The sequence below is a fragment of the Phodopus roborovskii genome, unplaced genomic scaffold (genome assembly GCF_943737965.1).
Source record: "Phodopus roborovskii unplaced genomic scaffold, PHOROB, whole genome shotgun sequence".
NCBI classification, from domain to species: Eukaryota; Metazoa; Chordata; class Mammalia; order Rodentia; family Cricetidae; genus Phodopus; species Phodopus roborovskii.
The window spans coordinates 31,954,790-31,958,981 of NW_026126571.1; the positions used below are offsets into that span (position 1 = coordinate 31,954,790).

Genomic DNA, 4,192 nt, shown 5'->3' on the forward strand with positions numbered 1-4,192 from the left:
ACAGAGGTTAGGTCCATATTAAGGAACCATGTGGTAGGAAGGGATCATCCAAAGAAGGGAAATAGGATGTGGCACTATGGAGAGACAAGGGGAAATTAGAATAGAATTTAAATAGAAAGGGAGATGGGAAAGAGAAGGACTATGGAGAAAGACAATTAACACTGGTCTTTTGAAAACCAATATGGAAGCCTACTACAATACGGTTTCCTAAAATATATATCTATATGAAATGAATTTAAATGCCACCAAATAAAACCTCCATGGTCAGGAATCAGCTGAATTGGTGGCCAAGAGGGTCCCATGAACCCCACAAGCATTACTATCTATTCACAACCTGATTGTAAGACCCTATTGCTGAGGGGGGAAATGTGTTTCTTTGAAAATATTTTCATTAGTTTTTTTGTTTGTTTGTTTTTTGTTTTGTTTTTTGATAACATAAATCCTTCCAGGGGAATTTTCCCTCCTGAGAATTTTTATTCTTTTCTGTTTTCCAGAGATGAAGACATACATTATATTTTGGGCCTCCCTCCTATTGACCTCTTTCTCAGAAGAAGGATTTGATCAGCCCATTGATGCCAATGAATTGTGATTGCAGAGGAGGAAACTACCTTGCTACTGGTTCCTTCACTTGATATGTTGATTGTAGAGATAAAACTGCTTATCTATTCATGCAGCCTGCCCTTAACAAGGGAGTCACTGATATGCCTGGATATGTGTTAACAAACGTAAACCCATTCCCACCATTAATGGACAGCCAGTCCCTTGTCCAAAGGAGTGCAACTTTGTGGATCCAATAAATGCCAGGTGTTAGGACGATTTTCAAGAGTGCAATCACAATAATAGACCCTATCTTATGGCAGTCCCATTTTCAATCTATGAAGGTTCTTTTGGAGGAGACTGGGGAACTATCTCTCAAGTTCTCAGCTCCAACAAATATGCTCAGGCTTCATGCTTTGCTCCACCTGGAAAACCAGCATGCTGGGATAAGACAGCCCCCATTCACATTTCTGATGGTGGGCAGACAGACCAGGCTAGAGAAATCATAGTCCAGAAAAAACCCAAACCATAATTGATTCTCTGATTTCTAATATTTTCATTGGTTTTTGAGAATTTCATAGAATGTATTTTGTTCACATTCATCTCCAACGCCTTCCTTTAACTCCTCTTAACAGATCTATCCCACCTTTACACCCCAAGCTTTGTGTCCTTCAATTTGTACTATCCCCACACTTCTGAGTGTGGAGACATCCACTGAAATATTGTTGACATACCATGATTCACACCCTTAAAAAAACTGTTTTCTCTCCTTCATAAGCCATCAATTGCTTAATACCCAACCCTGAGTTTGGCTTTTATAGGTTGATGTGTAGGATGAGCCGAATGTAGGGTTCCAGGAATCAGTGCTTCTGTCTCAGCTGTGAATGAGGATTGGAGGCTACTGATCATCAGGAGATGGAAGACAGGTATGCAGTTGACTCAGGGCTGGGCCTCACAGGAGAAAGCAAATGATAGCACAGGACTAGCAAGCACAAATGTCATGGAGTGGTCATACAAGTTCAGAGATGATTATTAGAAACAAATGAAGCAGGTGGGGGCATAGCTCAGGGGTAGAGCATTTGACTGCAGATCAAGAGGTCCCTGGTTCAAATCCAGGTGCCCCCTTCCCATTTCCCCTTTTAGATACCAGAGATCAAATCTGAAATATTGGTTAACACAGAACTGACCAATGTGCTGTGTTCCCCTGTGCCCTGTATTCTGTTCAAGCCTGGTCCCTGCTCTCTTTTCTGTGAGGAGCTAGTCCAGGGCTCATTGTGAGACCCTTTCAGGTCACATTCATATTGTGACACAGGCTGGCCTCCAAAGTTCCATGGGGCTCAGTCAGTGCAGGAAGTCAGCAGAGAGGAGTCCTATGAAATTGAGGAGTGGGATTCTTCCTCTGGCAACTGGCAACTTTACATAGTTTACCCCTTGGGAAGGTCCACTTGAGCCCGCAGAAAGGATGCACCTTACATGCCATCCACCAACGGCCTGTGCTTTGGCTCCTGCTACTTCTGAGGAAAGACTTGATGCATGAGTTTGTCTCCTGTTGACACTAAGACTCTGAGGAAAAGGAAAGTGACTGACCTCACTTTGTGTCCTCAGCATGGCCCATTAGTGGCCAGAACATAAGAAGCTCCGTGTTTGTTGAGTGAATAAATGGTGTAAGGGCACCCTTCTGATATCTTAGAGACAGATAAAGTACTCTCTGGGCTATAGCTCTGGTCCATTAGAAACCCAGACCCATCAGCTGTTGTGTTGGTCACTTAAGGAAACTTATGTGTGAACTTAAGGAAAACACCACAGTTAAGTGTGCTTTCCAGGGCCAAACCTGATGTCTTTAGCATACCCGAGAGAGGGGGCAATGAGATGGCTGCCTAAGGTTGGAGAGAAGGGTGGAGGGCAGACTTAAATAGAACAATCTTGCCAGCTTAAGATCTTTAGGAGAAAGCAGTAGATCATGAACACATAGGAAGCCTGCTGGTGATGCCAAGGTAGAGGAGGGGCTAATGCGATATTACCTTACCTATAAGTGGGGGCATAGCTCAGGGGTAGAGCATTTGACTACAGATCAAGAGGGCCCTGGTTCAAATCCAGGTGCCCCCTTGCTTAAAGTGGTTTTGGTAGTTAACTTACCACATCCACCATGGGGAGGACCTCAGTGAAGCTAAGAGGTCTCCATTAGTTGAATAAACTCCAGAACCTCCCTCTCTGGGCTCCATAATACAATACTTTGATGCCCTAAATGAAGGTGGCATAGCCTCAACAGAACTCTCACCCAATGACCCAAACACTCATGACTCTGAATCCACATTCTACCTCCATTAGCACAATGATGAGAATCTGAAAATGATGGAAGGTCAAAACATAAGAATATTTATCACACAGGAAGGAAGATATGGGCTTCCATCAGACTTTTCCAAGTACTCAGCACAATTGATGAAAAATGAAGTATCAAATGTCAAAAAAAAAATCTAATACCAAAGGGAAGATCTTAAAAACCTATGCCTCAAGAGATAATGCATATAGGACAAGAAATTATCAGGATAGGTAATCTATCAACAGAAGTTCTTGACACTAGAAGACAATAAAATACATGTTTAGGGCCCCAGCACACCTCTGACCAACACTACAAAAGGAAGTGTCCCATCCCTAGAATTGGGATGATTTATTTGGCAAACATAGCTTCTCAGATGAGCGTAATGCCCTGTGTAGGGCAATTCCAATTAAACTCTGGTGTCCCAGAGATACCCAGGCCATTGTCATTGCTATCAGTTTCCTGCCAGAACTTCCTGAGAAAACCCTATGTGTGGTATATTATGGGGGACCATATGGGGGACCAAGTTGGTATTGACCAGGAAGCTTCCTCCCTGTTGACTAACTTGGGTAGAGCTAGAAAGTGCTTGCAACATTATCAACAGTCTCCCCCAGTGGTGGACTCTATGAACTGCAATAATGACCTGCATGGCAGGTTATGGGGGTCACCACACCCTTTTATGGATTTCAGGCCTGCTCCACACAAGGAAATAGATATTTGATACAGCAAATCTAAGAACACGTGGCAAGTATGGTAAGGTAGGCCAGAAGCAAATGTTCTTCATCCCCATTTGATTCCCTGGGAACAGGACCTGAGGATGACCTCTGTCTCTAAGACACTCTGAGGATATTTCAGACTCATGGGTTGTTTATAGCTTTTAATTTTGTATAAGCACTTCCATGTTATAGATGTGGAAAACATTCATATATTTGGGCCCAACAAGATAAGCCTCAACATGACCAAGCCATAGTAGATTTTACATTTAGGATTAAGAGCCCATTGTACCTGCCTTCTTGAGCAGGGATGGAGCAGCCTCCATTGTCTCTCCTCTTCCTCCCTATTAGTCTCCATTTGCAGAAACCCTCAGTGTGTCAGAAGAAGATAAACTGGAAGGACTGAATCTGTCCTCAGAATTGTGAGGAGTGAGAACCTGAGAGTCTATGGTCTCAGAAGCATATCATGTCCAGCAGCATACAGTCTTGAGTCAGGCATTACCCGACATGTAGGCAATTGCTCTGATAGTGAGTTTTGCCCTTGTACCTGAGTAAACTCTACTCATCACCACATCCCTGCACCGCCTCACACAAGGACATAAAATGCTACGACTCTCATCTCCTG

At 43.3% G+C, this 4,192-nt stretch overlaps 2 non-coding genes across 2 annotated transcripts; both read left to right on the forward strand.

The window, feature by feature from the left end:
* Positions 1-1,590: 1,590 nt before the first annotated feature.
* Trnac-gca (transfer RNA cysteine (anticodon GCA)) lies at positions 1,591-1,662 on the forward strand. The gene has a single exon. It is a non-coding gene; the product is annotated as a tRNA-Cys (tRNA).
* A 909-nt stretch (positions 1,663-2,571) lies between these two features.
* Positions 2,572-2,643, forward strand: Trnac-aca (transfer RNA cysteine (anticodon ACA)). The gene has a single exon. It is a non-coding gene; the product is annotated as a tRNA-Cys (tRNA).
* The last annotated feature ends 1,549 nt before the right edge of the window (positions 2,644-4,192 follow it).